A 12,927-nucleotide genomic window follows, 5' to 3' on the forward strand; every position below is an offset into this window, starting at 1 on the left:
TATTTTCTGCATTTCGGATAATTTTATACGTTTTTGTAATCACTTGTATTTACCACCCCATTGTGACGCGTGCAAATGTTATAAATTTCTGTTTTTGAGTGAGAAAATATTGTTGTTTTATTTTATGGCAATGTTCTTGTATTTTTGTGATTAATACATCATAATGTGTTCATATAAAAATTTGTAACTCTCTTATTTATCAATTTTGTACATTTAATCAAAGTTTTCAACTGTGTACCCCATTATACCTTGGATTCCCCAACGTGTCGGATAAGAAAGATAAAAATACAATCACTACTCGTTTCTTCAACGACAATTTAAGCTGTGTTCTGTGGTTCCTCCCAGAGTTCATCACGATATATTCCGAAAAAAATCATAGTTAACGAACATTATAAATTGCTCTAGAAACGAAGGCAATCGCAGTTGACATTTAATAAGGCCACTGGTATCCTTCGAAATGCAACTAATCAACGTCATGCAGAACGTCGTGGGTCACAGCGGATGGGTGGAATCGAAATATGACATTTACCCACGATCGCTTCTTTTTGTCAATTTGTGCCATTAATTTCTCTGCTCCCTAATCTGATTTCGTATCTCCCCATCAGCTATTCGATCAAAACTTTTTTAGCATTCTTCTACACCACCACATTTCGGAAGTTTCTAGTCGTCTCCTGTTTGGGGAACCAGGCATGTTAACTGCTGATTCGCAATATATTTATTCCGAAAGGCAAAAGGAACCCCGAAAACAATGAAAATAATTTTGTTTATTGGTGATTGTACCAGTTTTATTTACACTTAGTGTGAATATGAAAGTATTTTAGTCCAAATCCGTATTTGAAGGTTCTAAATGTCGGTTTAAATGGCAGCTTGCTATGTAAGACATGCCCACTTGTTTCTCTGTGCCATCTCTTCTTTGAGATGATAAGCCTAGGGACATTTTACCCGTAGCTTTGAGCTTTCACCTATTGAATACATTTTTTCTTGTCTCGTAGTCAGTTGTTTGCTAGAGTAATAACGTTTCTGAACAAAACAAATGCCAAGATCTACCCACAAAGTTTTCGAAAGAAGTTCTAGAAGACTTGCAAGAAATAAAAAAGTAAATATCATGAAACAAATGTTATGTTTATGTACAGCATGCGTACTATTGGAAAGTGAAAGAAACTATGAATTTAAATGAGTGCATGTACGACGGTAAGTGCAATACAACTTTAAATTTTCCGTAACTTTTCTAACTAAATGTACCTTTCCTCTCAAACCATTTATCCCAGAACCATGGAATTCTAACGACCAGTTTTCTTACTCGAGGGCATGAAGAGTCGAGGGATATGAAAGGGAAGCAGTGGTTGGGAAGAGAGTGAGACAGGGTTGTAGCCTATCCCCGATGTTATTCAATCTGTTTGCTGAGCAAGCAGTAAAGGAAACAAAAGAAAACTTCGGAGTAGGAATTAAAAACCATGGAGAAATTGTATTATAATGAACACTATGGTCTTTTAATTTTTGAAATTTGCCCGCAAAACCTGTCTTTCAAAATTTTTCTAAAAATTTCACTATTAATATATTATTCATGAAAAATTGTCAGCTTGTTGGAAAATAGTGGAAATGCATGTAAGAAATGTTTTGTGTTTTACCGTTAATATAACACAACTTAGAATAAGGGTCATATAAATAGATCAGTTAACTGGTGGAGATGGAAGATACGTTCTCCCCGTGAATATTGTGTTTAAAAACAAATGAATATTTTCAAATCAACAGCTCATTTCATGAAGTCATAACTAGAAGTGAATAATCTCCACAAAAATTGGTAAGTTAATTACTTTGGTGCAAGAAAGTCTCCATCATTAAGGAGAACGATGTTTTCAATAACTTGCCGGCAGCCATAAAAAGCTTTACTACTGACAGATTTCAGTTTACGAGGAGCCTAAAGGATTTCTTGCTAACCATCTCTTCCGACACCATTAATGAATTGAATTACTTAGTAGAACAAGCGCGCGCGCGCGATTGAGTGTGTGTGTGTGTGTGTGTGTGTGTGTGTGTGAGAGAGAGAGAGAGAGAGAGAGAGAGAGAGAGAGAGAGAGAGAGAGAGAGAGAGAGAGAGAGAGAGGGGGGGGGGGGGGTCAAATAATACGTGTACTATCAGAAGTGTGACCAAATTTTCATTCCTCGTTCATGATCAGTCCATTTGCGGTCTGTGGATAATAAATTAGCATATTATTTTCCCATTGAGTATCTCCCCATTATGGATCAATTTCAATGGAAAGTACATATAATCTAACCCTCTTGTCTGCCCCACTTCTGTTGAAGGTTACACATGAGACAAATACCTTGTTGTTGTTGTTGTTGTTGTTGTTGTCTTCAGTCCACAAACTGGTTTGATGTAGCTCTCCATGCTACTGTATCGTGTGGAAGCTTCATCTCCCAGTACCAACTGCAACCTACATCCTTGTGAATCTGCTTAGTGTATTCATCTCCTGGTCTCCCTCCTCGATTTTTACCCTTCACGTTGCCCTCCAATATTAAATTGGTGATTCCTTAATGTCTCAGAACGTGTCCTACCATCCGACCCCATCTTCTAGTCAAGTTGTGCCACAAAGTTCTCTTCTCCAGTATCCTATTCAATACCTCCACATTAGTTATGTGATCTACCCATCTAATCTTCAGCATTCTTCTGTAGCACCACATTTCGAAAGCTTCTATTCTCTTCTTGTTCAAACTATTTATTGTCCATTATTCACTTCCATACGTGGATACACTCCATACAAATACTCGGAGAAAAGACTTCCTGATACCTAAAGCTATACTCGATGTTAACAAATTTTTCTTCTTTAGAAACACTTTTCTTACCATTGACAGTCGACATTTTAAATCACTCCTAATGCGTACTCCCAGATAATTTATGGAATTAACTGCTTCCAGTTGCTGACCTGCTATTTTGTAGCTAAATGATAAGGGACCTATCGTTCTATGTATTCGCATCACATTACACTTGTCTACATTGAGATTCAATTGCCATTCCGTGCACCATGCGTAAATTCGCTGCAGATCCTCCTGCATATCAGTACAATTTTCCATTATTGCAACCTCTCGATACACCACAGCATCATCTGCAAAAAGCCTCAGAGACTTTCCGATGTCACTCACCAGGTCATTTATGAATATTGTGAATAGCAACGGCCCTATGACACTCCCGTGAGGCACACCTGAAATCACTCTTACTTCGGAAGACTTCTCTCCATTGAGAATGACATGCTGCGTTCTGTTATCTAGGAACTCCTCGATCGAAGCACACAACTGATCTGATAGTCCGTATGCTCCTACTTTGTTAATTAAACGACTGTGGGGTACTGTGTCAAACGCCTTGCGGAAGTCAAGAAACACGGCATCTACCTGTGAACCCGTGTCTAAGACCCTCTGAGTCTCGTGGACGAATAGCGCGAGCTGGGTTTCACACGGCCGTCTTTTTCGAAACCCAAGCTGATTCCTACAGAGTAGATTTCTAGTCTCCAGAAAAGTCATTATACTCGAACATAATACGTGTTCCAAAATTCTACAACTAATCGACGTTAGAGATATAGGTCTATAGTTCTGCACATCTGTTCGACGTCCCTTATTGAAAACGGGGATGACCTGTGCCCTTTTCCAATCCTTTGGAACGCTTCGCTATTCTAGAGACCTACGGTACACCGCTGCAAGAAGGGGGGCAAGTTCCTTCGCGTACACTGTGTAAAACCGAACTGGTATCCCATCAGGACCAGCGGCCTTTCCTCTTTTGAGCGGTTTTAATTGTTTCTCTATTCCTCTGTCGTCTATTTCGATATCTACCATTTTGTCAACTATGCGACTTCAAGAGAAGGAAGCACAGTGCAGTCTTCCTCTGTGAAACAGCTTTGGAAGAAGACATTTAGTATTTCGGCCTTTAGTCTGTCATCCTCTGTTTCAGTACCATTTTGGCCACAGAGTGTCTGGACATTTTGTTTTGATCCACCTACCGCTTTGACATAGGACCAAAATTTCTTACGATTTTCTGCCAATTCAGTACATAGAACTTTACTTTCAAATTCACTGAAAGCCTCTCGCATAGCCCTCCTCACACTACATTTCGCTTCGCGTAATTTTTGTTTGTCTGCAAGGCTTTGGCTATGTTTATGTTTGCTGTGAAGTTCCCTTTGCTTCCGCAGCAGTTTTCTAACTCGGTTGTCGTACCACGGTGGCTCTTTTCCATTTCTTACGATCTTGCTTGGCACATACTCATCTAACGCATATTGTACGATGGTTTTGAACTTTGTCCACTGATCCTCAACACTATCTGTACTTGAGACAAAACTTTTGTGTTGAGCCGTCAGGTACTCTGTAATCTGCTTTTTGTCACTTTTGCTAAACAGAAAAATCTTATTACCTTTTTTAATATTTCTATTTACGGCTGAAATCGTCGTTGCAGTAACCGCTTTATGATCGCTGATTCCCTGTTCTGCATTAACTGATTCAAATAGTTCGGGTCTGTTTGTCACCAGAACGTCTAATATATTATCGCCACGAGTCGGTTCTCTGTTTAACTGCTCAAGGTAGTTTTCAGATAAAGCACTTAAAAATATTTCACTAGATTCTTTGTCCCTGCCACCCGTTATGAACGTTTGAGTCTCCCAGTCTATATCCAGCAAATTAAAATCTCCACCCAGAACTATAACATGGTGGGGAAATCTACTCGAAATATTTTCCAAATTATTCTTCTGGTGCTGAGCCACAACAGCTGCTGAGCCTGGTGGCCTATAGAGACATCCAATTATCATGTCTGAGCCTGCTTTAACCGTGACCTTCACCCAAATCATTTCACAATTAGAATCTCCGTCAATTTCCTTCGATACTATTGCACTTCTTATCGCTATAAACACGCCTCCCCCTTTACTGTCCAGCCTTTCTCTGCGATATACATTCTAATCGGAGTTTAGGATTTCATTACTGTTTACATGTGGTTTCAGCCAACTTTCTGTCCCTAGTACTATATGGGCGTTGTGACCGTTTATTAATTAGAGCAGTTCTGGGACCTTTCTATAGACGCTCCTGCAGTTTACTATTAGCACATTAATATTGTTATTCCCTGTCGCATTTTGCCTACTCCTGCCTTGCCGCGTCTCAGGAGGCGTCTTGTCGGGCCTAGGGAGGGAATTCTCTAACCTAATAAAAAGCCCATGTGCACTCCACACGTACTCCGCTACCCTCGTAGCCGCTTCCGGCGTGTAGTGCACGGCTGACCTATTCAGGGGGACCATACATTTCTCCACCCCATTGCGGAGGTCGAGAAATTTGCACCCCAGCTCTCCGAAGAATCGTCTGAGCCTCTGGTTTAAGCCTTCCACTCGGATCCAAACCAGAGGACCGCGATCGGTTCTGGGAACGATACTACAAATAGTTAGCTCTGATTCCACCCCGCGAGCGAGGCTTTCCGCCTTCACCAACTCCGCCAACCGCCTGTACGAACTGAGGATGACCTCTGAACCCAGACGGCAGGAGTCATTGGTGTCGACATCAGCAACAATTTGCAGTCGGGTGCACCCAGTGCTCTCTATCGCCGCCGGTAGGGCCCCCTCCACATCTCGGATGAGACCCCCCGGCAAGCACACAGAGTGAACACTGGCCTTCTTCCCCGACCTTTCCGCTATTTCCCTAAGGGGCTCCATCACCAGCCTAACGTTGGAGCTCCCAATAACTAATAAACCCCTCCCCCCGTGTGCCTGCTCGGACCTTGCTGAAGGAGCAGCCACATGTCCATTCACAGGCAGAGCGGGCGATGCCACACGGCCAGCCTCCACATTGACCCTCCGCCTCGTGCGCCGCGAACGCCGCTGAACCCGCCACTCCCCTTGGGGAGAGGGTGGCCAGCCGCGCCCGGTACCCGCGAAGATGTCTCGACAGCAGGGACAGTGGGTGAAGCATCTAACACCTGGGGTGCACCATGCGACGCACTAGACTCCCCACTGCCTCTACACTCCGAGGCAGCAAAAGCAAAAACACACGGAAGAAGAAGTGACAAGTAAGAAAAATACAGTTAATACTTAAATTAAGGTAGCTCGCTGCACAGCAGACGTGAAGCAGACGGCGGTTAGGGCGACACATGAACTTACAACATAAAAGTAATAACAGATAAAAATACATGTTCATGAACCTGAGAGAAAATCAGTCCATAAGTTTAAGCAAACGCTATCAGCAGTACAATGAGAATCAGCTTAATTTTTCAATTAACTCCTCGACAGAATAGAAGGAGTGACCCATGAGGAAACACTCCAGTTTCGATTTGAAAGCGCGTGGATTACTGCTAAGATTTTTGAATTCGAGTGGCAGCTTATTGAAAATGGATGCAGCAGTATACTGCACACATTTTTGCACAAGAGTTAAGGAAGTCCGATCCAAATGGAGGTTTGATTTCTCCCGAGTATTAACCGAGTGAAAGCTGCTTATTGTTGGAAATAAACTAATATTGGTAACAAGAAACGACAATAAGGAATATACATATTGAGAGGCCAATGTCAAAATACCCAGACTCCCTGAACAGAGGTCGACAAGAGGTTCGTGAACTCACACCACTTTTTGCCCGAACCTCTCGTTTCTGAGCCAAAAATATCGTTCTAGAATGGGAAGAGTTACCCAAAAACATAATACCATACGACATAAGTGAATGGAAATAAGCAAAGTAGACCAATTTACTTGGCGAAGTATCACTCACTTTCGGTACCGTTCGAATAGTGAAAATGGCAGTATTAAGTCTTTGAACAAGATCCTGAACGTGGGCTTTCCACAACACCTTACTATTTATTTGAACACCTAGGAATTTGAACCGTTCAGTTTCACTAATCATATGCCTATGCTGTGATAGTAAAACGTCAGGTTTTGTTGAATTGTGTGTTAGAAACCGTAAAAACTGAATCTTACTGTGATTTAACGTTAGTTTATTTTCTACAAGCCATTGACTGAGGTCATGTACTGCACTACTTGAAACGGAGTCAATGTTGCACACAACATCCTTTACTACCAAGCTAGTGTCATCAGCAAACAAAAATATTTTAGAGTTACCCGTAATACTTGAGGGCATATCATTTATATAAATAAGGAACTACAGCGGCCCCAACACTGATCCCTGAGGAACCCCCTCCCCTTGACAGTACACCACTCAGATCCCCCATCATACTGTATTACGTTCCCCCATTTCTGTAGATCGTTCCCTAATGCTCTTCCTGAAACACTGTACAACTTCTGATTCTGTCAGTTCTTTCAGGTCCCATCTCCTTAAATTCCCAACTTTTTCCAGTTTCTTCAGTTTTAATCTACAGTTCATAATCAATATATTGTGATCAGAGTTCACATTTGCCCCTGGAAATGTCATACAATTTAAAATATGGTTCCTAAATCTCTGTCTTACCATTATATAATCTATATGAAATATTGCAGTATCTCCAGGTCTCTTCCACGTATACAACCTTCTTTCATGATTTTTGAACCAAGTGTTAGTTATGATTAAGTTATGCTCTGGGCAAAAGCCTACCAGGCGGCTTCCTCTTTAATTTTTTACCCCCATTCCATATTCACCTACTAGGTTTCCTTTTCTTCCATTTCCTACTGTCGAATTCCAGTCACCCATTAATATTAAATTTTCATCTCCCATCACTATCTGAATGATTTCTTTTATCTCATCACACATTCCATCAATTTCTTCATCATCTGAAGACTACTTTTACGACTTTGGTAGGCGTGGGATTCGTGGCTATCTTGGCCACAACAATGCGTTCACTATGCTGTATGTAGTAGCTTACCCGCATTCCTATTTTTATTAATTATTAGACCTACTCATGCATTAGCTTCATATTAGCCTTCCTAATACTTAAATCTATATCCGATGTTAACAATGACGCCGGTGGATGGACTATCACGAAATTACTGACCGTCGAGAATGTCACAAATATAACCGACAAGCTAATGGGCCCTTCACAGGAAAAGGTTTTTTGCCAGAAAACGGGGAAAACTGAAACCCAGCAAATGAGTAAAAAAGTGTATATTCACTGACAAAAAAAATAGTGTACGCACACAACTTACACAACAATAGTCTGGGATTACTCTATTACGTAATACAGTTTTTGTGATTGTATCTTGCAGCTTTAGTTATTTTTAATTAAAAGAGGCTTTAAAAGGACAGAAAGAACGTGTTGGACTACGCTACAGATCGTTCTGTTAGCACAGTGTTTACTTTGTAATCACTTTCGTTGACTTCGGCAACTCTCAACAGAAATCTCCAACCTAACCGAGACAATGTGCTACGATACAGCCGAGATCATGACAAGAGAATGGGCTACATCACACTCGAAGTAAATGTATATAGGTAAGGATCCCCATGACCTGTATACGTCTGTTATAAAAAATCTCCAAGCCACTCTCCTCAAATAGACCGCAATCTTCTCTTGACCTTCAACTGTTACTATTTCAGAATTGAAAACCAGATTCAAAGAAAATTTGGCTACAAGGCACAAAACTAGAAAAATAAAAATAATAAAAGTGAGAACGTGAAACATGTTAGCAATAACCATAAACAGGAGATTTTACAGAAAATAAAATTGAGAAAGGAAATTATTAATATTATCGACCGTTTAGGAACTCTAGGCTACGAAAGGGATGAAAACACATATCGAATAAGTGGTGGAAGAGTTAGTGTGTTTTAAGATTAAATCCAAACAAGAATTAGAGAAAAACATATCGACGCAAGGCCTCTATTACGAAAAATTGCTAAATCTCGAGACAAATTGTGTCCTTCTGTATTTGATGAAATGTTTTGGCCCCTAGTACGGATGAAACAGTATCTGCAATATCAACAGGAACTTCGGACATGTGTTTCATATTTCATCCAAGCCTGTAGTCTATAAATATTTAAACAAAATACTATAACAAAATACCACTACAGGGGAATTACTTACGGAGTAGTTCTTGGTAAAGAAACACAGGACACAATTACGTATGTGGGCTTAATACGAACTACAACTGTGTTTATAAATCGCTATAGTTGCCTTGGACTAACGACGAGCGAATATCAATATAACCTGTACGCTTTTCAAAGCTGTTATCCATGAAAAAGCTAAACCACGTATCGCGAACAAAATACTATTTAACACCGAAACAATGATATTAGCTGACAATGGGCACAGACTTTAGTCAATGGGCACTGTCGAAAATTTGTGCCAGACCAGGATTAGCACCCGAGTCCCCTGGTTACTAGGGAGAGGCAATGATCACTGTGTCCGAATTACACAGTGGTCAACAGAATATCACGAACTGCCCGAGCATGCCGTTCGTTAGATCCAAATTCTCAATTTCTCCATAGACTGCTGATGCACTGCTCCTTGAACATAATCCTCCTCCCCTTAATTATACAGTACATGGCCAAAAAAACAGACACCGAATATATGCAAACTTGGCCTTACGAACATTGCAGACGTCGTCTATGTAACACACGTCAAACTTCAAAGAATTTACCAATTCGTTGCATTGTTTACTATAGACCACAAATCAAGTAACGTAAAAAAAGCACTGCGTCTATTGAGATCATGATTCAGAGTTTAAAAAAAACTAATAAGTCGCCTACATATTACAGTTGCTGCCAAAAGAGGAGAACCATTATTTTCCCACAAAAGGAAATATAGTTAAAATGACGCTTCTATTTCGGTTAGTTTATGCGGTTACTAAAATTTGCCGTGAAAGTTACATAGTGGACTCTACCCTCCCCCCACCAGAAACGTAGTTATCGTGGCTGTTGTGAGACTTTTGTACACAGTTAGACAAAGTGTGTTAAATGTGGCGCGGACGGAAACGCTAGGCTACGCTACAGGGCAATCTGCTCGCACAACGTTTAGTCGGCATTCATAATCGTTGGCGTAAACAACTCTCAATCAAATTACCACCTTCCAACCTAACTTAGATCTCGGGCTACACTACCAATCGGCCTGTCATCACAACCAAATATTCATTGAGTGGGGGTGGGGGGATTTCCTGTATCTCTAGGAAAAACTGTCAGTTTTGTCAGACTCAACAGCAAGATTTACCAATGGTAAACACTTTTTAGACGGCTCGTAATTTTAGAATAGTCCTCTTCGTCTTACTTGGCATAAATTGTTCGCTGGCGTCCCAGCAGCTAGCTCCCTCAGTGTCTGCTTCTGCCATCGCACCACGCCAGTCTGCTGTTGTCCTAGCAGACCGAACGCACCGCACATCCGACACCTTCGGAACCACTCACTGGCCAGTTAGCAACTGAGCGGAACACTGTTTACATCGTGAAAGGAAAACTATGCAAAGATGTACACTTAAATGGCACGACTGAGTAGCACACACACAGTAATATCTGAGGAATGTCCTTCGACACGCGCAGAACGAAAGTCTTCTCGCGAACGTACAGCGTCTCTGAAAAAAAATCTAGTGACTATATTCCGGCGTTACGGCCAGGTTCTCATACAAATGAGCAAAAAAGGGTAAATTTGAAATTTTTTTTGAGACAATGAAAATACATTCGAACGATCTGTTTGGGAATTACGAGTGACAATACTATGAGCTTAATTTTAGATTTTCAATAAAAAATGGCGCCCGTAATTATGATTTGATCAAGGGCTTGCGAGACTGGAGTACGCAGAGTGCGTGCAGTGTGGCACCTCAGATGTTACCTGAATTCAAAAATGGGTAACATCAGTTGATACTACATTATTTCTCTGAACTTGAAAATGGATAACATCAGTCGATAATACATAAAATTAATGGGAGCGTATACCTAACCGCAATGAAACAACCTTAAATTTAACGATACAGTGCTAATTCGAACTTTGAGTTCGATTTTGAGGGGTTTGTTTCACTCCTTATGCCTACACAAAAATTAGTTAATATTAACAAATGTCATATTATAGCTATAAGTTCCTAAGAAAAGTGTTTACTTTTAGGGGTCAGAGGTAGAAGTTAAGAGATCGAACCACTTTTAATTTATGCTGCATGCCGTTCTGAGAAAATCGTTACTCGAAAAAAAAAGTGTTCAAAGTTTAGGGAAAACATTTAGTTATATTATTACTTCGATTTGCATGAACTGAGTGTTACACATATATTCTTAATGTCGCTGAAAACGAATCTGAAGTCAGATTTTCAATATTCAAAACAGCTAATCCAATACGGAGGGCAAACGATTATGTTTTGACCAATTTTTACCAAAAATGTATTTTCGTTATTTACGTTTAGTCTGCAATTCAAGGAGTATTTATCAGCCCTTCCTCTACCTCTGATTGTTCCTAGACAGCAACTTCCTGTTCTTCTTGGCAGGAGAAGCCGATCTGTCTAAGCTGGATATGCAGCACTCGGCAGCCTGCACTTGATATTCGTCCGTATTTTCGGTGAGTATGTTTGCATGCATTCTGCAGTATGAATCCTTTTGAGCACGTGCGACACGGGACGAGTTATCATCTACATCTATATGGATACCCTGCAAAACACATTTAAGTGCCTGGCAAAGGGTTCATCGAATCACCTACACAACTGATAATTAATTGAAACCCTCAGCTGCCGACAGGTGTTGTTGATATACTTCGATGGGGACAGCTGAAAAGTGTGCCGCTACTGGGACTCGAACCCAGGATCTCCTGCTTACAAGGCAGACGCTCAATCCATCTGAGCTATCGAGGGCACAAATGAACAGCACTACTGCAGGAATTTATCCCTCGCACGCTTCCCGTGAGACTCACACCCCGAACCGCCCACAATCCGATTACGTAATGTACTTATTAGGTATTTGTCCATCCACTCATTACTGGCTCACACTAAGGTGACGATTCCCGTAAGATTTCCGGTAGCCTGTGCGCATTCGCACAGACGAAGGTCAATGGCTGGGTGACGTTTAACCATAGATATGAAGATAGTAACTGTTCTAGAAAGAACAGGCGCCACTGACGACCTTGCAGCTCTTCTAGAATACATGATAGACCGGCCGATGTGGCCGAGCGGTTGTAGGCACTTCAGTCGGGAGCCACGCGACCGCTACGGTCGCAGGTTCAAATCCTGCCTCGAGCATGGATGTGTGTGATGTCCTTAATTTAGTTACGTTTAAGTCGTTCTAAGTTCTAGGAAACTGATGACCTCAGATGTTAAGTCCCAAAGTGCTCAGAGCCATTTGAACCATCAGTCCGTATGTTTGCACACTACTTACAGTAACTTATGCTAAGGACAACACACACACAACCATGCCCGAGGGAGGACTCGAACCTCCAACGGGGGGAGCCGCGCGAACCGTGACAAGGCGTTGGACACATGGCGGGTACCCCGCGCGGCTCATGGCAGCCGTGACACTGCTTCAAACAATGGACTGTAGAAACTTTTGTAAAGCACGGATTAAAAAAAAAAACCTTTCCGTTCCAGGAGTCTAGACAAGTACACCTTTAAAAAATGCAACTACAAAGAAATTGAATTTTCGAACGGGCCAGGGCTTAAAACTTTGAAGAGTTAAATTTTAATGGCCGTTCTCTTCTATGCAAATAGTTTCACAGTAGAAATTTCTCTAGTTTTATTTATTTATTTATTTTTTGCTGTAGGTAAAGAAGGATAGGATTCTGAGAAGGGGGAAGGGGGGGGGGAGGAATCTCGCCTCTCCCACCTTGGAATTCTCAGTACAGAATTTTTATTCATTACGAGATTCTCAGCCACTTGCAGAAGTGATTTCGCGTGATTCTGCAAAACTTTTCCTTTAGCCAATCGTAGCAACTATAGGATTCCGTTCCTGCTGCATGACATGTCTCGGAACTTAAACTGACCAACTTATTTGCATAAAGAGCTAGCTTATCATCCGCTTCTTTACTTACTTAGACCGTTCATGGTCTGCAAAGCATTTTTTCTTTAATCGTTTTTTTATGTCTTTTATAAACTGCAACACTT

The 12,927-nt window shown here is 41.1% G+C and overlaps 1 non-coding gene across 1 annotated transcript; it reads right to left on the reverse strand.

Annotated features, from left to right (window-relative positions):
* Positions 1-11,611: 11,611 nt before the first annotated feature.
* On the reverse strand, positions 11,612-11,686 carry Trnat-ugu (transfer RNA threonine (anticodon UGU)). The gene has a single exon. It is a non-coding gene; the product is annotated as a tRNA-Thr (tRNA).
* Positions 11,687-12,927: the final 1,241 nt, after the last annotated feature.

Source organism: Schistocerca gregaria, unplaced genomic scaffold (assembly GCF_023897955.1).
Source record: "Schistocerca gregaria isolate iqSchGreg1 unplaced genomic scaffold, iqSchGreg1.2 ptg000199l, whole genome shotgun sequence".
Taxonomy (NCBI): domain Eukaryota; kingdom Metazoa; phylum Arthropoda; class Insecta; order Orthoptera; family Acrididae; genus Schistocerca; species Schistocerca gregaria.